Below are 23,183 nucleotides of genomic sequence, written 5' to 3' on the forward strand. Positions count from 1 at the left end.
CAAAGGCTCTTTTCAGAGCCACCCACTTTATCTGTGAAAGGGTTGTTTACTGTTAAGCCGTTCTCGGCTATGAACAGGACATGTAGAACTGTAAATCCACAAACATTACAGCGGGTTTGTTGTTACCGAATATTCAGATCAGCGATTCAATACAGAGGGGGGCTGGCTTCAGAGAAAAACAAAACACACGGAAACTTAACGTGAGACCGGCCCTAATTAAACACATTGGGAGAGCCGAATATGAACGCATGTTAAGAAACGATTATTAAGCCAGTGAGCGGTTGATGGGCGAACCGTTCCTTATTGGGCCAATAATTCCATATACATCCTGAGCACATTGATCCATACTAATTTTTCTCCTTTTAATTTGCAGACATAGAAACATAGAATATAGGAGCAGGAGTAGGCCATTCGGCCCTTCGAGACTGCTCCGCCATTCAACGAGATCATCAACGAGAACATCGAACCAGAATTACAGCTCTGGTTAATATAAAATATTCCAAATAGTAACTACCTCTCCCCGCAGTAAGAGTTGATTTTAAGTGAGCTTCAGACTTCAGGCACCTCGTTCTCTCTCGATGATCAATCCCGGTATGTGGAGTTGGATCAGTGCTCCCACTTATAGTTTCCGATACTGGGCGGGTGCAGACAGTTTACTGGGCAGATCGCTAACATTTAAACCTAGACCATACCCACACATTCACTGCCCCTACTTTATAAATCCCAATTACATTAACACTGCAAGAGCAGCACGGTGTGTGCACAGTCCAATTTGCCTTGCGCCGATCGCAGCTCTTTCCTTTGCTGATTTGGTGGCTCTTAAAAGAGCCGTTGTTGTATTTGGTGCTAAAGTCCGGGGCCGGGCAGGGTGAGTTTAGGCGCGCTCCCCGCGGATGCGGCGGGCCAGCTGGATGTCTTTGGGCATGATGGTGACTCGCTTGGCGTGGATGGCGCACAGGTTGGTGTCCTCAAAGAGCCCCACCAGGTAAGCCTCGCTGGCCTCCTGCAGGGCCATGACGGCCGAGCTCTGGAAGCGCAGGTCGGTCTTGAAGTCCTGAGCGATCTCCCGCACCAGGCGCTGGAAGGGCAGTTTGCGGATCAGCAGCTCGGTGGATTTCTGGTAGCGGCGGATCTCCCTCAGAGCCACAGTGCCGGGTCTGTAGCGATGGGGTTTCTTCACTCCGCCCGTGGCTGGAGCGCTCTTCCGGGCCGCTTTGGTCGCCAGCTGTTTGCGAGGAGCTTTCCCTCCGGTCGATTTGCGCGCTGTCTGTTTGGTCCTGGCCATTTTCTGAACCGATCTCAACACAATCTGGAACACATGGACTGTTAATGCGGAGTCTGCTGTGTGTCCGCCGAGCACTGATTGGCTGAAGACCAACTCTGACCAATCAATGAAAAGCTGGATACTCAGGCCCCGATTGGCTCAGCTGTGATTAATCGGCCATTTCAAAAAGATCGCCAATTTTAGTGCAGGAAATAAGCGTTTTGAGACAAATCGATTTTATTCTGCACATATTGAGACGATCATTACCAGAATCATTGAAGGTTTTAAATGTTCCTTCCTGGGCTTGGTGCTTTAGGGCCCTTCCCATTGCCCGCACTCTGGGCTGTTGATGCTGACAGGAGCGGGGAAAGGGACCCGCGCCAATCTCCCGCTCTTCCACTCGATTCCTCTCCCTCTCCTCTCCAGCCCATTCAGAATTTCCCTCCGCCCGTCCCATTGTGACGTTAGCCGCCGCTTTCAGGGGAGAGGATCAGAATTCAGTCGCTTCTCTCTGTCCCCGTGGAGCCTGTGAGAAGGGCTTGGCCAATAATCTGTCATTGGGTAACTGTGCAGTCAGCGATCTGATACTCGGCACATTTTAGATTGCTGAATGGAGACTTATTGGCGCCGGTTACAGATAAGAGGCTGACAAATTAAACCTGTTCGGAGAACAGCGCCAGGAATTACTGACGCTGAACGCAGAATAACCGAACAAAATGACGTAGATTTTAAAATCATTCCATTGAAACTAGACTTGAGATTAATTCGCTTCTTTCCAGCACTGGAATTGGCGGGCTTTTTCAAAATAAAAAAAAAATTCAAACATGTCGACAGGCCGACAATGTCAACCAATGATGTGCTTACTTTCTAATCTGTGGCTCTGTGATTGGTTACGAAATGGGATTGTGGAGCGGACCCCCAATCAGAAGTAAGGTCGGGTTAGAGCGGCTCAAACTGATGTAATTTCAGGTCCCCGAATGACTGAACTGAAATTTCACAATTTCACAAACCCTGTCAGTATCAGGGCCGGACACCACCGTCTGGCTGCAAATTCACAAGTTGGACTCTTTTCAGTAACCCACTCAACGGCTTATGTCCGACCAGCCAACTAATTATTAAATTATAATCATTACAGTATAACTGCACAATGGAGAAATGTGTAGACGCGATGTGGCTTTACACGGAGAGGGGGAATGTTCCGTCTGAGGAAATAACTCTCCATAAACCTGGTGCAACCGAAAGCGAAATTCAAAGATTACAGAACACATCACATATCTGTTAATAATATTTCTGACCACAATCTATTTTTGAGAACAATCTACCCCAGCTCCCGTTCCCAGGTCACTGCTCTCTGTGAGGCTGTGGGTGGCTCTTAAAAGAGCCTTTGTGTTGAGTTTGGTTGAAAGGGTCGAGTTGTTCAGCCGCCGAATCCATAGAGAGTGCGGCCCTGCCGTTTCAGAGCGTACACCACATCCATGGCAGTGACCGTCTTGCGCTTGGCATGCTCAGTGTAGGTGACCGCATCCCTGATCACATTCTCCAGGAAAACTTTCAGCACCCCACGGGTCTCCTCGTAGATCAGACCCGAGATTCGCTTGACACCGCCACGGCGAGCCAGGCGGCGGATGGCTGGTTTGGTGATGCCCTGGATGTTGTCACGGAGTACTTTACGGTGGCGCTTGGCTCCGCCTTTGCCCAGTCCTTTGCCTCCTTTACCTCGTCCAGTCATGATGATTCTTCAGTCAAACTTCTGCTGAATGAGAAACGAACTGTTTCTGGCTGCTCTTATATACAGCCGACTCCGACCTGACTGAGAAAGCGCAGAGTAAGAGAGGCGGGGAGGGGAGGAGACAGAGTGAGAGATTAAACAGAGAGAGCGGGAAGGGAGGAGACAATTTCAAGAGTGACAGACAGAGCAGAGAGCGGCCTCTGATCTTCCAGCTCCACCTCCAGCTTTCTGTACCCGCCAATTTCAAACCGTTTATCGACAGTGGAACAGAAACACAGCGCTCCGCACAAACCCTTACAGACTCGGACTTCATATTCAAGGGTTTCCTGAAACCAGAATCTTTTAAATAAGGTCCTGTAACAATTAACAATCAGTAATAGTCCCGCCTATATACAGTACCTTCTATCACAAGTCGACCCGTCTCCTTCCATGTCAAGCTCGGACCTTATTCCATCTCCCCACACTTCCCCACACAGACGGGTTCAGCAGTTTACAAACACCTTATTCCAGCTGATTTGGAGAATCTCATGTGTTGGGGTACGAGTTGTGATGCGGGGTATCTCCGCCAGTGTCAGAGTCTCACAGAGACTCTCACCCTGAACCTGCGAACTGAAAATGACCCTGAACTGAGACTGGAGCCGAACACCCCCCAGTTAGAGTGAGGCCCGGCCCGGACATCCCATTCTCTCTGTGGGGGAGGGGTGGGTGCAGCGAATGTCAGCGAGTCACCAGGAAGCCGGGGTTCATTTGAAATGATTTCAATCTGGAATCTGAGCCCGGCCCCGGGACATGGATCATCAGATTCCGCGATCAGCTCTTTTTGGAAAGACGTGCTGGCTCTGAAAAGAGCCTTTGGGTTCAGATGTTTACAAGTTGTCCTTTTTACTTTCTTTTGCTCGCTGCTTTGGGAGACTTTGCTGATTTGGGCTTGGCCTTCGGTTTTTCCAACTTCTTGGCCGCCTTCACCATTCCGCCTGTGGCCTTCTTGGGGCTCTTGGGCTTCTTCACCGCCGCCTTCTTCCCAGCCGCCGCTTTCACTGTCTTTTTTGACGTTGCTGCCTTCTTGGTGCTCGTTTTCTTGGCTGCTGGTTTCTTGGCTGGAGATTTCGTGGCTGGAGATTTCTTGGCTGCTGGTTTCTTCACCTTCTTTCCCTCTTTCCGCTGGGATTCCTTCTTAGCGAGCCTGAAGGAACCCGAGGCGCCCGTGCCCTTGGTCTGCTCCAGGGAGCCGTTTTCCACTTTCCTCTTGATACTTAACCTGATCTGGGAACTTAACTTCAGCACATCGACTCCGTTGGCAGCCAGAGCCTTCTTTATCGCGACCAGCGACATCCCCTTGCGATCGCTACCACTCGCCACAACCTCGAGGATCTGCTCGCCCAACGTGGGACCGGCTGGCTTGGAGCGGGGAGCCGCCTTCTTCTTCTTGCTGGGAGCCTTGGTTTGAGCGGCGGCGGCAGGAGGAGCTGTTTCGGCGGCTGCAGTCTCAGTCATGTCCGCGACTCTGTAGAAAATCTCTCTGACAGTCAGAGCTGGGTCAGGAATGAGACGAGAGGCGGCGGCACAGAGCAACTTAAAGGCAGCGAGCGGACGGGGCGGAGACATCCTGCTGTCAGCTCCCGGCCCCTCCAGCCTCTCCGTGTTTCTCTCTCCTCATTAACTCTCCGATTCCAATTAAACTCGGGCACTCCACATTCCCAGACTGGCCTCTTTCTGTCTCGAAGACCGGGATGTTTGCTGTCGGGAAAGTTTCATCAGAAGTAAAGGCAGCAATTTCGATTAAAAGCCGTTTCATTGCTGCACTGATCGCGCTCTCTCACCCCATCGCCGACATGTTCTCTGTTTTCCGGCTGAAATTTGAAATCAAATAAAGCTTCACGTTTAATTCCCACTGCAGGGCTGAGCAGGGGAGCAGGGCGATCCTATGACAGGGAAATCTTTGAATTTTACGCAAGAGTGCCTCTGAAATCCGGCAATGAGAGCGGACACACAAACACAGTGACATTAGTCTAACCCGCCCGTCCCTTTAACACACTCTCGCTGACACAATGTTCACTCTGCTCATTCACAGCAGAATCTGTTCCCAGATTTACAGTTCACAGGACAGGTTTTCCTCTCCGCTCGGCCTGTGCTGCCGATTCTTGGGGTTAGTTGGAGTTCCTCACAGTGTCTGTTCCCCAGATTCAGGGGCAGGAGCCAATCACAGCTGTGAATGTGTTCACTCTTATCTGGTTTGAAGGTACTATATTGTTTGCAGGCAGAAACATGTTTGATTTATATGAAAATAGAAATGATGATCTCACCGCCCCTCTAGCCTCTCTCTGTCTCTACTCCGAAACTGAGGAACTGAACAGAGCAACTGGTGTCTGATGCATTCCATTCTCAACACCCGGAGACAGCAATGAGAGAGAGAGAGAGAGAGAGAGATGGTGTCAGTCTTAATGTTCGTACTCTGATACAGGCGGCCCAGGCACTCTCAGTTAGAGAGATTTAGGGGCAGGAACGTGTCACAGTTTGTCTGTGTGTATCCTAGCCTGCTTTTAGAATATAGTATTATTCACAGAAATAGTGAGACATTCTGTTTACCACACATGGCTTAAACTCGGATTCAATGGACAGAAAACGGAGAGGTTCAGCATCGATCCAGATATAACTGGCAGGGCTGGGGGATTTGCTGACTGGGGATTGATCCTGTGCACAAGTCACAGAGACAGACACATGGGGTGACAGTCTCACCAGCCCGGGAACTTGTCTGGGTGTCCTTGTGCACCAGTCGCTGAAGGTAAGCATGCAGGTGCAGCAGGCCGTTAAGAAGGCAAATGGTATGTTGGCCTTCATAGCGAGAGGGTTTGAGTACAGGAACAAGGATATCTTGCTGCAGTTGTACAGGGCCTTGGTGAGACCACATCTTGAGTATTGTGTGCAGTTTTGGTCGCCTTATCTGAGGGAGGATGTACTTGCCATGGAAGGAGTTCAGCGAAGATTCACCAGACTGATAACTGGGATGGCAGGAATGATGAATGAGGAGAGATTGGGTCAATTGGGCTGGTACTCGTTGGAGTTTAGAAGAATGAGAGGGGATCTCATTGAAACTTATAAAATTCTGACAGGACTGGACAGACTAGATGCAGGAAGGAAGTTCCCGATGGTCGGGCAGTCCAGAATCATGTGTCACAGTCTAAGGATAAGGGGTAGGCCTTTTAGGACAGAAATTAGGAGAATTTTCTTCACCCAGAGAGTGGTGAACCTGTGGAATTCTGTACCACAGAAGGCATTAGAGGCCAAAACATTAAATATATTCAAGAAGGAGTTGTATATATTTCTTAAGGATCAAGGGGTATGGGGAGAAAGCAGGGACCGGGTACTGAACTTGGATGATCAGCCATAACCGCACTGAATGGTGGAGCAGGCACGAGGGATCGAATGGCCTACTCCTGCTCCTATCTTCTATGTTTCTATGTCTGGCATCTGTTGCCTACTCACCAAACAGAGACAGGCAGAGACTGATTAAACTCCCCACTTGTAGTGTATGTGCTTTAAGTCAGAACTACTTTTTACAGCTCCTGTATACTGTAGTACCGGCAGTAACCACACCAGTATATAATCTGTGCGCATGCCTCTGTACCCCAGTCTAGAGATGAGCCTCCTCCAGTAGAGACCTGTTATTTGTTTATGTGCAGCATCTGTGCAATTATTTATCCACTGAACCAGGGATCTGACAGTGGCGACGAGTGTTGATGCGAATCTACCTGCAACACAAAAAAAAATAGTCGAGTCCAGGAACACGAGCGTCGACCACGAGCAACTGCCCAGCAGTCAGGCAGAGATCCAACTTCGCTGGGGAGGCTGTGGAGAGCCGGGCTTGATTCCCCAGCCACAACGAGCAGTAAGAGACTGACGACAGGTCCAGAGCAGACCCTTCCCGAGCAGCGGCGGCTGGAGCCGACCGATAGCAGAGAGAGAGAGCCGGGCAGCGTTGACGGGGTAAGAAAGAGGGTGAAGAGAGCAGGGCGCAGCCGGGGGTTGATCACCGAGCAGCGTCGAGGAAAAATACTGCAAGCCGGAGAGAGAGAGAGAGGGTAAGAACAGTCGGGTTCTAGACTGAGCGGCGTCGACAAATATCAAGAGAAGAATGCGCAGAGCAGAGCCAGGGATCACGGGCTGATCAGGGTCTGCGTGGTGAAGCAAGGGGAGCTGCCATTGAGGCGCGGAGAAGCAGGGAGAGCGCAGGACGCACCATTGAGCCGCGGAGAAGCAGGGAGAGCGTGGGAGGAGCCATTGAGCTGCAGAGAAGAAGGAAGAGTGCGGGAGATGCCATTTTGCGAAGCCACAGCGGAGAAAACGGGCGAGCACGGGAAGGAAGGAAAGCACAGGAGACGCCATTTTGTGCCAGCGGAGAAGAAGGGGAAGCGCAGGAGACACCATTAGGGATAGTTAAGGCACAGCCAAGGATGCCGAAGAGTGGCAGTATCTCTACATTCGACAATGAAGTCGAAGATTGGGTGACATATGTGGAACGTATTGAGGTGTACTGCAGGGCGAATGAAGTGCCAGATGCTAATAAAGCATTGGTTCTGTTAAATTCCATGCGTGCAAAAACTTATGGGTTACTGTGAAATCAAATAACCCCAGAGAAGCCGGTAAACAAGAATTTTGAAAGCATAGTAGAAATCCTACAGGACCACTTAAACCCCACACCGCTGCTGATAGCAGAACAATTTAAGTTCCATAAAAGGAACCAACACAAAGATGAAAGCAATGCTGAGTACCTAACGAAACTGCACAAGCTATTGAAATACTGCCAGTTTGGAGCGGGACTAGCAGACACGTTAAGGGACAAGTTTGTGTGTGGGCTACAAAGTGAAGGAACCCAGAAACGGCTTCTGTCAGAAAAGGACCTTACGCTGGACAAAGCTTTCAATATGGCAGTATCAGACGAAGCAGCCGCAAGGGGCGTTGCAGAGATACAACGGAGACCGCAAGAATATGGCACCAACGAAATGACCAATGGAACAGGGAAGTGCTATCACTGCGGCAGAAAAACACATGACCAGAAAGATTGTTGGTTCAAGGACCAAGTGTGCAGACAGTGTGGGAAAGCAGGACACATAGCAAGAGTCTGCAGGTCTGGGAAGAAAAGGAGAAGTACAAAAAGGCACACCAGGTGATGGACAGCGGTTCAGATGAACAGAAAAGTGACACAGACTCCAGAAGCAAGGAGCTGGGTTGTCTGAAACTACATAATGTAACCGAAATGGAGGATCACCAGACTATCTGGGTTACACTCAAGATAGACGGAGTCCAAGTGGAAATGGAATTGGAAACAGGGTCAGCTCTAACAGTCATAAATCAAAGAGACTACAAGCGGCTATTTTCACACATACCCTTGAAAGCTACAGAGATTGTCTTGAAGATATATACGGGGCAAAAAGTCTACCCCAAAGGAAAAATAAGGGTGAAAGTGACATATAAATGTCAGGAAATACTTGAAATGGATATATATGTATTGCCAAATGGAGGACCACCACTGCTAGGACGTGAATGGATCCGGAAGCTACATTTAGATTGGCATTCCATACATGCACTGAAGGTGGAGGCCAAAAAGGATGATGACGTCACACCTGGACAACTGTCAAAATGCTAACTGACGCAAAAGAAGTGTTCCAGGAGGGACTAGGAACACTAAAAGGAATAACAGTAACAAGCAAAATAGAGGATAATGCCAGCCCAAAGTTTCTGAAGGCCAGACCAGTGCCTTAAGTGATCAGACCAGCGGTTGAAGCAGAGCTCGAAGGGTTGGAACGTTCAGGAGTACTGTCCAAAGTGGACTGGAGTGAGTGGGCTACACCCATCGTTCCTGTAATGAAGAGGTTGTTGAGTAATACGCCTGGGGGACCAAAGAAGGTCCGCATCTGTGGGGATTTTAAGGTGACAGTGAACCCAGTCCTTCACACGGTGCAATATCTGCTTCCACGAATCGAGGATATTTTCACCTCGCTATCTGGTGGTAAACGCTTCACCAAAATTGATCTAGCCCAGTCGTACTTGCAAATGGAGGTAGAAGAAGCTTCGAAACATTACCTTATGATCAACACCCATAAAGGTCTCTATCAATACAACCGGCTGGTGTTTGGAGTAGCCTCGGCTCCGGCTATCTGGCAAAGGGCGATGGATCAGGTCCTGCAAGGGATTCCAGGGGCCCAGTGTTATTTGGACGACATCTTGGTCACGGGCGAAAATGACGGTGATCACCTCGCTAACTTGGAGAAGGTGCTCGCCAGATTAAAGGAATATGGGCTACGAGCTAATCGCCACAAGTGCGAGTTTTTCCAGAAACAGATCTCGTATTGCAGCCACGTCATCGATGAAGAGGGGTTACATAAGTCCCCTGACAAGATTGAGGCAGTAGTCAAGGCTCCAGAACCGGAAAATGTGTCACAACTGAGGTCGTTCCTCGGGCTGGTAAACTATTACCACAAGTTCTTACCAAATTTGTCTATGGTATTACACCCGCTGAACACCCTACTGCAAACAGGGGTACCATGGAAGTGGGATGACGAACGTAGACGAGCTTTCTAGAAGTTTAATGAATTGATCACATCAAAAGAGGTGTTGGCCCATTTCAACCCAGCACTACCAATTCGTTTGGCATGTGATGCATCACCCTATGGCATTGGAGCGGTGCTTTCGCACAAATTCCTAGATGAGTTGGAGAGGCCAGTAGCCTTTGCGACTCGGTCACTAACCTCAGCCGAGCGCAACTATGCCCAGATTGACAGGGAGGCCGTCAGCCTAGTATGGGGAGTAAAAAAATTCAACCATTATCTGCATGGGCAGAAGTTCACCTTGCTGACTGACCACCAACCAGTTGTCTCCATCTTTAATCCTAAGAAGGGCGTGCCAGTAATGACTGCACAGCGGTTACAAAGATGGTCCCTGTTTCTAGGGGCGAATCAATATGAAATAGAATATAAAGGCAAGAAACAGCATGGGAATGCTGATGGGCTATCGCGCCTGCCACTGCCTATGGTGGAGGAAGCACCAGCAGTGGACCCTATCGAGATATATTATTCGTCGATAATTGAAAGATTGCCAGTAACAAACGCGGATATAGAGAAGGAGACCAGCAATGATCCGACGCTGTCACGGGTATGTGAATTGACAGTGAGGGGATGGCCAACACATGGTGACTCACTGTTGCCAGCATTCTCATCCAGAAGAGAACAGCTGTCAGTATGGCAGGGGACAGTGATGTGTGGATCCAGAGTGGTGATTCCACCCAAGTTAAGGGAGAGAGTGCTAAAGGAGCTACATGAAGGTCATCTGGGGGGAGTGAAAATGAAAAGCCTTGCTAGGGCTTATGTGCGGTGGCCGGGAATCGATCAACAAATTGAAGACCTAACTAAAAGCTGCTTAGTGTGCCAGAAGGTCCAAAATGCAACACCACATGCCCCTCTACACCCATGGGAGTGGCCCTCCTCTCCATGGCAACGGGTGCACATTGATTTCGCTGGTCCATTCATGGACTCAATGTTCTTAATAGCAGTGGATGCTCATTCAAAGTGGCCTGAGGTGATAAAGATGTCTTTAACCACTACAGAGAAAACGATTGCAGTCCTACGGACCATATTTGCCAGAAACGGTTTGCCAGACCAGATCTGCTCTGATAATGGACCACAGTTTGTGTCCGACGAGTTCCAAAAATTCATGAAAAGGAATGGGGTAAGGCATTACACATCTGCCCCGTATCATCCAGCCACCAATGGATTGGCTGAGAGGTTCGTACAAACCTTTAAGAAGGCGATAAAGGCCATGTGCGATGAGGAAATTCCACTACAGCATAAGATGGACAATTTCTTATCAGCCTACCGAAACGCGACACATGCAGTTACCAACCAGACCCCAGCCATGATGTTCTTTAATCGAAGGTTGTGATCTCGTCTGGACTTGCTCAGACCAAATGTGCAAAGAAATCTTGAGGACAAACAATTCCAGCACATCAACGAGAAGCCGACAAGGAGCTTCAATCTAGGGCAACCAGTCTTGGCCCGTGACTATCGAACAGAGAAGTGGCAACCCAGAACGATATGTACAAGGCAGCGGCCATTAATGTACACAGTGGATGTCGGGGAGAACATTGTGAGACGCCACGTCGATCAGATCTTAGCATCACAGGAAGGCGTCAACCCCATGTCTCGAGTGCCTGTGGATGAACCCGACATACCGGGAGCATCTACTTCAGACCCAGTAGCAGTGGGACCCGATGAACTACCCGATGAAAAGGGGTCAGAATCACCTCTGCACCAAGAACAAGAACCTCCGGAAAGGCGCTATCCCGAAAGGGTCAGGAAGCCGCCCCAAAGACTGAATCTATAAATGGACTTTTGTTATTGAATATACATGTAAAAATGCAATTGTTATTTGAATATTAAGGGGGTATTATTAATATAAAATGGGAGGAATTGTAGTGTATGTGCTTTAAGTCAGAACTACTTTTTCAGCTCCTGTATACTGTAGTACCGGCAGTAACCCAGTCTAGAGATGACCCTCCTCCAGTAAAGACCTGTGATTTGTTTATGTACAGCATCCGTGTAATTATTTATCCACTGAACCACGGATCTAACACCACTCACCAGCAGTTCAGTGTCTGAGATTGACAGAGCCTGTTCCTGTCCATTGTTCCATACAGTATTGGGGGAACAAATCGCTCTAAGGGACAGGATTCGCGTCGCTCTCGCACTCACCCGCTGCAACTGACGTGTGTCCAGAGTCACTTCCTACTCTCCTAATATCTCCTTATCTGTCTCGGTGTCAATGTTTCTTTGGTAACGCTCCTGTGAAGCTGATTGGGACGATATATTGCGTTAAAGGCGCTATATAGATTTAAGTTGTTGTTGTTGTTGCTTTATTTAATTTGATGTTCAGGAAGACAGGTCTGAGCATGCGTGATAAACACTTGCCTGCTCCTCCCCCTCTCCACACAGTGTTTAAAGTGACAGGAAGTGTCCTGCGAGCTCCCCTCCCCCAGCTCTGCCAGCAGGGGGCGTTTCCTCTGTGCTCGGCTGATGATCGCTGAACACATCAGGGAGCGGAGATATCACGGGCCCGAGTAAGGGAGCAAACAGCAGCCTCCTCACAGCAGCACATCGCATTGGGACTGTGTCCACAGATGGGCTTTGAGTCGGGGTAAGTTTAGCGGCAACCGGGGGCTCTTTGTAAGAGACAGATTGGAGCGGGAACCAGTTCCGGAACATGGAGAGAGTAGGGGGAAGGGTGAGGCCTTTCTCGGGCTCTGTGTACAGTGTAAGGTGACAGAGAAAGTACATCACCTCGCTCTTTCAAATCATTGCTGCTTTCTTCCCCCAAATCAGGAGTGAATGTTCCTGAATCATTTGCAATCTCACCATGTCTGTTGTTCTAGGACAGAGAACAGTGGAAACACAGCCTGACTGTGAGGATGTGAGGAGTTTCACAAAGTGCATCTATTGCAGGCACCAGGTGAGAAGTGTGAAAGAATACATTTCAATGATCGGTTATTTTGTTTCGGTGCGTTGTGTTCTCCAGAAAGGTGTTGCTGGTGATCGAAAGATACATTGTCGCTCCGGCAAATACATATGGATACACTCTGTCAAATTCATATGGATACGGGTCCTGTGGCAGTCTTTTATCTACACAGGCCCTCAACTCGGTTTCAATAGACTGAAAACAATTATTTGTACAGACCAGGTACCTCTGGCTATCTTGCAGGAAGCGATCCAGAATTTTATATATAGTCACTTGGGACTGGGAGATATAAACCTGGACTGTGCCAATCGGATGGTCCCATTCATGGTCCAGAGCTGGGTTTGGGTTGTGTCTGGATGCTGATAATTATTATGGAACCGTCCTACACACCTGGCGTGGAGAATCTGCGTGCCGCTGTACTGCAGTGAGGTCAGACAATGTTTGTATCGCGATTTCCCCTCTGAAGATACATTACTTCATTACAAACAAACACATTAATATAACTTTATTTTTATATTCTAGCGACACCAATCCATATATTATAACTTATATTGTTCTTGTATTAATCTCATAGCAAACTACTACAACGAGCCAAAATAAGTGTGATCTTTCCTCCATCCGGAACACAAGGGACAGTCAGAAAGCTCCTTCTCACACACAGAACACAGAGACACAGAACTGCCCTCAATCCTATTATCACAGGCAGCAGAAGCAATCAGTCCCACAGTGATCCGAATTCCCAGAGATACATTATGAATCTCACAGTCACTTGCAGCAGTAGAATAAGATGTTGTTTCAAAGTCCAAACATATCGCTCTGACAGGCAGATATATTTTCACTCCTTTACTCACACACACGAACAGATAGACACTGATACGGTGTCAATCCACACTGCTGGCTGTACACAGACTATCAAACCCAACAGCCAACATACAAGACCAGACAATCAGAGGTAATGGACTGAACGAAACCTCCTCCTGAGACAGTCACAGATAAAATCAAACTAGCATTGGCCTACATAAGGTGGAGAAGGAATGGAGTCCAAAAGTCACACACAGCAAGAATAGTCCAGTACATGAGACTGCCAATTACATAACGAATCTCCCACTCACTCACATTACCAGTGTAACAGATACATAATCAACACCACACTCGCAAACAGTAGCAGAAACTTACCAGATACAGAAATAATCTCACATTCACAAACATTACCAGAGACCGAGAGACACAGAGAATAATAGATTAAGAAGAATCACATTCACTTACCGTACCTGAGACTGACACAACAGGTACAGGGTAAAATCAACACTGACACATCTGTAACTGAGATGTGAGTATGGACTTTACTCTGTATTTGTAGAGACTGACAGATATGGAAAAGCCCACACTCACATCGCAGAGACTGACAGGTGAAGCCTAAAACCCAACCAGCATACCAGAAACTGACAGGTACAACAGAAAACCCAATCTCTGAGCAGAAACTGACAGGTATAGAGTAAGACCCACTCTCATATATCAGAACAAGACCGGTATAGAATATAACCAGACTTCCATAACAGAAACTGACAGATACAGTGTAAGGCGCATACTCACATACCAGAGACCGATGGATACAGAGTGAAACTCACATATCAGAGCCTGATAGATACAGAGTGAATATCACACATCAGAGACTGATAGATGCAGACTCAAAACCCACATTCATAATCGAGAAACTGACAGATTATGAGTAAACCTTCTCTTCCATAGCAGACATTGACAGGAAGATAGGAAACCCCACTCTGATAAATCAGAAACTGACTGATATGGAATAAATTCACAAATTTGATGGTTTTGAGTAAAAGCCAAGTTCACATACAAGAGACCGAGAGATGCAGAGGAAAACCCACACTCACACACCATAGAGTGAAATAAAGATAGTTAAACTCAAACTCTAATTTCAGAATTTGAGAGTTACAGTGTGATAACCACACTACGATGTCACAAACTTACAGGCAGAGTGAAACAGACACTCACACATTAGACACTGAAAGGTACAAAGCAACATCCACATTCACATACAAGATATTGACGGGTGCAGAGTAAAAGCCACTCTCACATATCAGAAACTGACACAAAGAGTAAAACCCAAACTCACATACCAGAGGCAGACAGATGCAAAATTAAACTTACATTCAAATGCCAGAGAGTGAATGATAAAGAGTAAACCCCACACTCTCATATCAGAAATCAAGAGGTACAGAATAAAGCCTGTACTCACATACTAGACACTGACAGGTACAGAGAAACACCCACACTCACATATCAGTACCCGAGCGTTACAGCAGAAAAGCCACACTCACGTATCAGAAACTGACAAGTAGAGTAAAACCCACAGTATTATATCAGACACTGGCTGACTTAGATTAAATGAACTGTCACATAACAGAGAATCAGAAATCGAGGGTATAACCCACGCACACATACCAGAGCTTGAGAAGTACAGAGAAAAGCCTCTCTTCCATGCAAGAAAATAACAGGTACAAAATAAAAAACACACTTCCATACCAGAGGTGGACATGTAGACTGAAACACACACTCTCACATCAAGACACTGACAGATACGAAGAAAAATGTTCACTCACTTACCAGAAAACAACAGGTACAGATTAAATCACACACTCACATTCCAGATACAGACAGGTACAGAGTTAAACCCACACTCACATAGCAGTAAATGACAGTGGCAGAGTAAAGCCACAAACAAATGTGCTGTACCTTTCTCTGATTCATTAAAAGGACAATATCCCGAATGGATAATTCGACGAAATTAATGGTGTGGTTTCCTCTTAAAAGAGCCGTTGCTTTGCTTAATGCTTTCTCAGGGCATTGTGAAATTTATTTGCAATGGCCACCGGCATTGTCCCTTCCGACACGCCGTGCTGGCCAGCTCCCCGGGCACCACCAGACTCACAGCGCTCTGGATGTGTGGACACAATCCGCACACTCCAAACTATTAGAGTTTGGTGCCATCTCCTGGCCGCCAGCTAGGAGTGCAACAAGATAACCATTCATCAGTAACTATTTTGAATTGGAGAGAAATAATCTGAACACCTTGTTTATGTTCAGATTGAAATGATTGCAAAGTCTTTTACTCGTCCTGACTAAAGCTCCAATGATCCATTGCGTCCGATCTGTAAATACAGAGGATTCCATTTTAAAATTAGAGTGATGGTTGGAGAGTGGTGATTGTAGCTGCTCTTTCGAGCGAGTTGATTGGGGTTCGAATTCGCGGCATCGCAACCAGGCTCCTGTTGATGCATAAGAACATAAGAAATAGGAGCAGGAGTAGGCCAATCGGCCCCTCGAGCCTGCTCCGCCATTCAATAAGATCATGGCTGAACTGAGCCTAACAGCCAATCCACTATCACAGAACCATCTCCTGAATCTAACAGAATTAGACACACGAAATAGGAGCAGGATCAGGCTACACGGCCCCTGGGCCCGCTCCGCTGCCCACAGGGCCATGACCGATCTGAACCTAGACTCATGTCCAAATTCCTGCCCGCTCCCTCTAACCTTTAATTCCCTTTACTTCTAGGAAACTGTCTATTTCTGTTTTAAATTTATGTAATGATGTAGCTTCTACTGCTTTTTGGGGCAGCATATTCCATGGACCTACCACCCTCTGAGTGAAGTAGTTCCTCCTCATCTCAGTTTTGAAAGAGCAGCCCCTTATTCTAAGACTATGCCCCCTAGTTCTAGTTTCACCCATCATCGGGAACATCTTCCCCGCATCCACCCGATCCAACCCCTTCACAATCTTATATGTTTCAATAAGATCGCCTCATTCTTCTGAACTCCAATGAGTAGATTCCCAATCTACTCAACCTCTCCTCATATGTCCATCCCCTCATCCCCGGGATTAACCGAGTGAACCTTCTTTGTACTGACTCGAGAGCAAGTATGTCCTTTCTTAAGTATGGACACCAAAACTGTACGCAGTATTCCAGTTGCGGTCTCACCAAAACTTTGTACAACTGAAGCAATACCTCCCTATTTTTATATTCTATCCCCCTAGCAATGAAAGCCAACATTCCATTGGCCTTCTTAATCACTTGCTGCACCTGCAGACTAACCTTTTGAGTTTCGTGCACCAGGACCCCCAGATCCCTTTGTACTTCAGTACTTTCCAGTTTCTAGCCATTAAGATAATAACTTGCTCTCCGATTTTTCCTGCCAAAGTGCATAACCTCACACTTTCCAGTATTGTATTCCATCTGCCAAATTTCTGCCCACTTACTTAGCCTGTCGATGTCCCCTTGCAGGTTTTTTATGTCCTCCTCACTCACTACTTTCCCTCCCATCTTAGTATCACCTGCAAACTTTGATATGTTTGATACAGTTTAGGTCTCCCTATCGCAGTTTAATGCCTTCCAGCAATGTGGATTATTATTTTTTAACCTATAAAAGATTTAAAAATAATAAATGGGGTGAGGGCTCAATCTTAGCGATATAACAATTCACAGTGGCCATTTTTAATTGGAGGGAAAGTGCCTCAACATAGTGCTGATGTTCTGATTTAAATGATTGCTGTGTCTCTCACTTGGCCCACTTAGGGGCCAAAGAAGTCCGTAAATATATTAATTATGATGTGAGCGATGGTGGTACAGTGGTGAACATAGATGCCTTCTAAGCAGTTGACCTGGGTTCGATTCCCTGCCATCGCAGCCGAGATACTTTTAATACCCCTCGCAGGTCAGAACTGACTTATGGAACATTGCAGTAGGATTTTAAGAGAAAAAGAAATGTCCATTGCAACTGACAAAATACTTTGATCTTCCATGGAATTCCATGCGTCTCCCATAGAAATAAAAATGAGTTTTAAAACAACATAAAAAATGGGGATGAAAAAAGAGAGAAGATTTCAGGTCACAAACAGTGCTATGGATACTGCAGGGGAAGGTCATGTATCAGAGATTGACAGATACAGAACAAAACAAACACTCGCACGACAGAAACTGGCAGATACAGAGTAAAGCCCATACGCAATTACGAGTAATTGACAGGTACAGGGTGAAAAGCTCTCTTCCATACCAGAAACTGACAGGTACAATGAAAAGCCACCCACAATTTAGCAGAAACTGGCAGGTAAAGAGATTGTTTCCCCTCACAGGAGAATCTAGAACTATGGGGCAAAGGCTCCAGAAAAATGGCTGGCCTTTTAAGACTCAGATATGGAGGAATTTCTTCACTCAGCGGGTTGCGAATATTTGGAATTCGCTGCCCCAAAGAGCTGTGGATGCCCAGTCGTTGATTATGTTTAAGGCTGATATAGATTCTTGTACTGCGGAGGAATTAAGAGAGATCGGGAAAGGACAGGAAATCCGAGTTGAGTTCGAAGGTCAGCCATGATCTTATTGAATATCGGAGCAGGCTCGAGGGGCATAATGGCCAACCCCTGCTCGAAATTCAAATGAACTTGGAAAGTAAAACGAATATTCACATATCATAAATATGTCTGGTACAGATAAATCTATACTAATATACCAGAAAATGACGGGTATAGAGTAGAACCCACGTGACGGGTATAGAGTAGAACCCACGTTCACAAACCAAAGACTGAGAGACACAGAGTAAACATACACTCAGACACCGGGGATTGACAGTTAGAGAGAACCCCAGATGTAATTAGCAGAAATTGATTCCGTTGATATGCTAAGTGCCCAAAAATCTACATATCTCAATCTTGAGGGCAGCACGGTGGCATAGTGGTTAGCACTGTTGCCTCACAGCGCCAGGGACCCGGGTTCGAATCCGGCCTCGGGTGACTGTCTGTGTGGAGTTTGCACATTCTCCCCGTGTTTGCGTGGGTTTTCTCCGGGTGCTCCGGTTTCCTCCCACAGTCCAAAGATGTGCGGGGTTAGGTTGATTGGCCATGATAAAAATTGACCCTTAGTATTAGGGGGATTAAATACATGGGGTTACGGGGATAGGGTGGGATATGTGTTGGTGTAGGGGTTACGGGGATCGGGTGGGATATGTGTCGGTGCAGGCTCGATGGGCCGAAATGGCCTCTATCTGTACTGTGAGGTTTCTGTGATTTCTGTGATTTCTGTGAATATACCCACCGACTGAGCATCCGCAGACCTCTGGGGTAGATTTGAGAAGATTTATAACCCTCCGAGGGAATAAATTTCTGCTCATCCCAGACCTATAAAATTGAACCAACACTACCATACACTTATACTCCAACCACTTGCAATAAGGGCAAATATAAAATTTAATTCCCAATTGATTGCTGTTTACTTTCTGTGATTCATGTAGAAGGACACACAAATCCCTCTGAATACGAACTTTTACTCGGCTTTCACCTTCAAAAAAAATTACATATTTTCAATCCTATAAAGTAAAAAACACACACACACACATGCATGTTAATCTTAATGTCAGATTAATACAGAATAAAACCCACACTCAGCTACCAGAGACAGAACAATACACAATGAAACCCGCACTCACACATCAGAGACTGTCAGGGACAGAGAGAAAGCCACACACACATCGAATAAATTGAAAGGTACAGAATAAAGCCCACAGTCACATACCAGAGACATACAGATATAGAGTAAATATCACACTCACCTCCCAGAGATTGACTGATACAGTGTGAAATCCACACTTAAATCCCAGAGACAGACAGATACAGAGTAAAACCCACACTCAATTCCCAGAGATTATTTATTGTGGGGGCTGCATGACCCATTCAGATTAACATGCATGTGCAGTTGTTGCCATTAGAACATCATAGGATCTGCTGTACAGGACCTGCTGCTTAAAGGGAACACTTGCTATAGAATAAAACCAACACTCACATATCAGAGACTAACAGATACAGAGTAAAACACACACTCACATACCAGAGACTAACAGATACAGAGTAAAATCCACAGTCACATACCAGAGACTAACAGATACAGAGTAAAACCTACACTCACATACCAGAGACTAACAGATGCAGAGTAAAAGCCACACTCACTTACCAGAGACTAACAGATCCCGAGTAAAACACACACTCACATACCAGAGACTAACAGATACAGAGTAAAATCCACATTCACATACCAGAGACTAACAGATACTGAGTTAAACCTACAATCACATACCCGAGACTAACAAATACAGAGTAAAACCCACACTCACATACTGGAGACTAACAGATACAGTGTAAAACCTACACTCACATACCAGACAATAGCAGATACAGAATAAAATCCATATTCACATACCAGAGACTAAAAGACAGTGTAAAACCAACACTCACATAGCAGAGCCTAACAGATACAGAGTAAAACACAAAGTCACATACCAGAGACAAACAAATACAGAGTAAAACCCACACTCACATACCAGTGACTAACAGATACAGTGTAAATCCTACATTCACATACCACAGACTAACAGATACAGAGTAAAACCCAGACTAACATACGAGAGACAGACTGATGCAGAACAAAGTAAATACTCCCATAAAAGAGAGTGAGAGGTGCAGAATAAAACACACATTCACATACCAGAGACTGAGAGATGTCGATTCAAACCCACACTCACACCCCAGAAAATTACAGATGCAGAGTCAAACCCACACTCAGAACCCAGAAACTGACAAATGCAGAGTTAAACCCACACTCATACCACAAACTGACAGATAGAAACTAAACTCCACACTCCCAACCCAGAAATTGATAGGTACCAAATAAGCACACACCCATATAAGATAAACTGACAGTTATAGCATAAATCCCACACACACGTTCCAGAGATTGCCAGATGTATAAGAAAACCCCATTCAAATACAACAAACTGACAGGTACAGAACAATGTTCCCTCTATTATTTTGGGTGTGCAGCCCCTTTAACTGGGTGTGCGGCCCATTCAAGTTTTGGCACATGCATGGTTTCTTCCACTGAAGAGCCGGTGAGCAGCCTACGCGGGTTCCCCAGACATCCAGATTAGCCAGAACATTTGTATAGAGACTAACAATCATAGCAAAACCCACACTCACATCCCAGAAACAGACAGATGCTGAATAAAATACACACTCACTTACAATAATCTAACAGATACAGAGTAAAACCCAAACTCACATTCCAGAAACAGACAGATACTGAGTAAAATACACACTCACATACATTAATCTAACAGATACAGCATAAAACCCACACTCACATTCCAGAGACTGACAAAAACAAGTGGAACCCACACTCACATCCCAGAAACAGACAGATACTGAGTAAAATACACAATCACATCACAGATACTGAGAGATTCTGAGTGAAACATGCACTTACATCCCAGAGACTGAAAGCTACAGAATAAATTCCACACTCACATCCCAGAGACAGACAGATACAGAGTAAAACCCCACACTCACATCCCAGAGACGGACAGATACAGAGTAAATCCCACACTCACATCCCAGAGACAGACAGATACAGAGTAAAACCCACACTCACATCCCAGAGACAGACAGATAGAGAAGAAAACATACACTCACAAACCTGAGACTGACAGATGCAGGGTAAAATCCATACTCACATCCCAGAAACTAGCAGATACTGAATAAAAACCACACTAACATACAGAAAATGTCAGGAACAGATGGAAACCCACACTTACATATCAGAAACCGGCAATTACAGAATAAAATCACAATGACATACCAGAAACTGACAAGTACAGAATAAAGCCAAAATAACATACCAGAAACTGACAGGTACAGAGTAATTCCCACATTCACATGCCAGAAACTGACAGATATAGAGTGAAACAGACACTTAGATCCCAGATGCTGTCAGGGTGTGTAATAAAACCCAAATCAGAAACTGAAGAAAAAAAACAACGCTCACATACCAGAGACTAACAGGAGCATGCCATAAGGCCATCGAGTTTGCTGCACCATTCACTAAGATCATTGCTGAACTGCCTAGGTTCCAGGCGGTGCTTCTGCCGAAGAAATTCAGGGCTGGGCCCCGCAAGAGCAAGTAAAGGGGAAAAGATTTAATCTAATAACATAAAGGCTCGTTTCAGAGCCACCCATTGTATCTGTGAAAGGGTTATTTACTGTCTGAAGAAACTGACCTGTTGATCACAATTATCCCAGCTGTGTTTTAATATTAAATCCCTACAGTTGTTAAGCTGGAAATGTCCTGATTAGAAGTGACCCTCAGGCAATTTCGGTCATAGAACGGTCAATGTCTGTTAAACATTTAGAAATTTAGATCGACATACACAGCAGTGAGTTTGCTGTTCAGATTATTGAATATATCTATATATATAAACGGATACATCTGTCTGTCTGTCTGTCTGTTTGTCTGTCTGTCTGTCCTTCGGTGTGTGTCTGTCCGGCTATACACTCAAGTTATAGAGCATTCCTACGCGTGCGTTACATCAAAATAAAGCTTACGATTACAAAACGGTCGTAAGCATATTTACGTTTCGGCCGGACAAAATTGCGCCCGCGGTGTCCAAAAAACGTTCAAAATTCCGCTCATTAGCATCTCATTATCCGCTCATTAGCAATAGAGTGACGTCGAGGTCGACCAATCGTACGCCGGGTGCCTGGCACGTGCGGTCGGGCCCTCCTACAGTTGAGTGATGGTACGATTGACCAATCCTACGCTTCGGTGACTTGACGGTCGACCAATCGGTGCGTGTGTGGGCGGGCCTTATCGTTCTGAGCCGAGGTGAGTCGCCGCCATCTTGATTCCAAACTTTTCATTTCTTTTTCACGCTTTCTGCGTCTTTAAAAATAAAGTTGCTTTTAAAACACATATTGTTTTTTAAAAAGTTAATTACTTTCTAAATCTTTTATCTAATCTCATTAATTTTCCTACCTTTCCCCATTTTTCCAGGTAGGCCTCGAAGCCTCGGCCTCTCCTCCACACCCACGCCCGAGCTAGGCACCTCCCGGCCCCAGTCAACAAGCGGCCCCCGATCGCTGCCATCTTTGAGAAGGCTGGAGGGGCGGGCCTCAGCCGAGCACCGCTACCGCCGCCATCTTAGTAAAGGCTGATGCGCCGGCGTCTAACTCTCCCCCCACCGGGTCTGCCTCTCTCTCTTCCCCGCGCCTCCTGAATGTGCGGGGGAAGAGGCCCGGGCCACCGTGGCCGCTTTCGGAGACTTCAGCTCCGTGACAGGTGAGGAGGGTCTTTCTTCACATTGGGCGGCGGGCGGGTTCCCCGGGTGCTTTTCCTTGGTGGTGTGGGTGTGGGGCCGGAGCCCGGCTTTTACCTTGCCCCGGAGAGCGGGCGGACGGCGGGGCCTGGAGTAGCAAATCAGGCACCGGCGCCAAGATGATTTCCATACAGAGCCTGAGCGGCCGGCGAGCTCGGACACAAAAAATGGTAGAAGATAAACGGAGAGCAGCAGAGGGGAACAGACGTAAGAGAGACAGAGAAATAGGGAGGGAGGAGAGGGAGAGGGGCAGGGAGGGAGAGAGGCAAGGAGGGAGAGGGGAGAGAGAGAGGGTGGGGGAGGGGAGAGAGGGTGGGCGGAGGGGAGAGAGAGAGGGTGGGCGGAGGGGAGAGAGAGAGGGTGGGGGGAGGGGGAGAGAGAGAGGGGGGGAGGGGGAGAAAGAGGATGTGGGGGAGTGGGGAGAAAGAGGATGTGGGGGAGGGGGGAGAGAGAGAGGGGTGGGTAGAGCGG

At 46.8% G+C, this 23,183-nt stretch overlaps 1 long non-coding RNA gene across 1 annotated transcript; it reads left to right on the plus strand.

The window, feature by feature from the left end:
• Positions 1 to 12,034: 12,034 nt before the first annotated feature.
• LOC147088170 (uncharacterized) lies at positions 12,035 to 22,933 on the plus strand. Its single transcript, XR_015075446.1, has 4 exons — positions 12,035 to 12,179; positions 12,415 to 12,491; positions 22,056 to 22,222; positions 22,391 to 22,933. It is a non-coding gene; the product is annotated as an uncharacterized LOC147088170 (long non-coding RNA).
• The last annotated feature ends 250 nt before the right edge of the window (positions 22,934 to 23,183 follow it).

Source organism: Somniosus microcephalus, unplaced genomic scaffold (assembly GCF_052327205.1).
Source record: "Somniosus microcephalus isolate GS21.2 unplaced genomic scaffold, FLI_Smic_1.0 unresolved_chr5, whole genome shotgun sequence".
Lineage (NCBI taxonomy): Eukaryota > Metazoa > Chordata > Chondrichthyes > Squaliformes > Somniosidae > Somniosus > Somniosus microcephalus.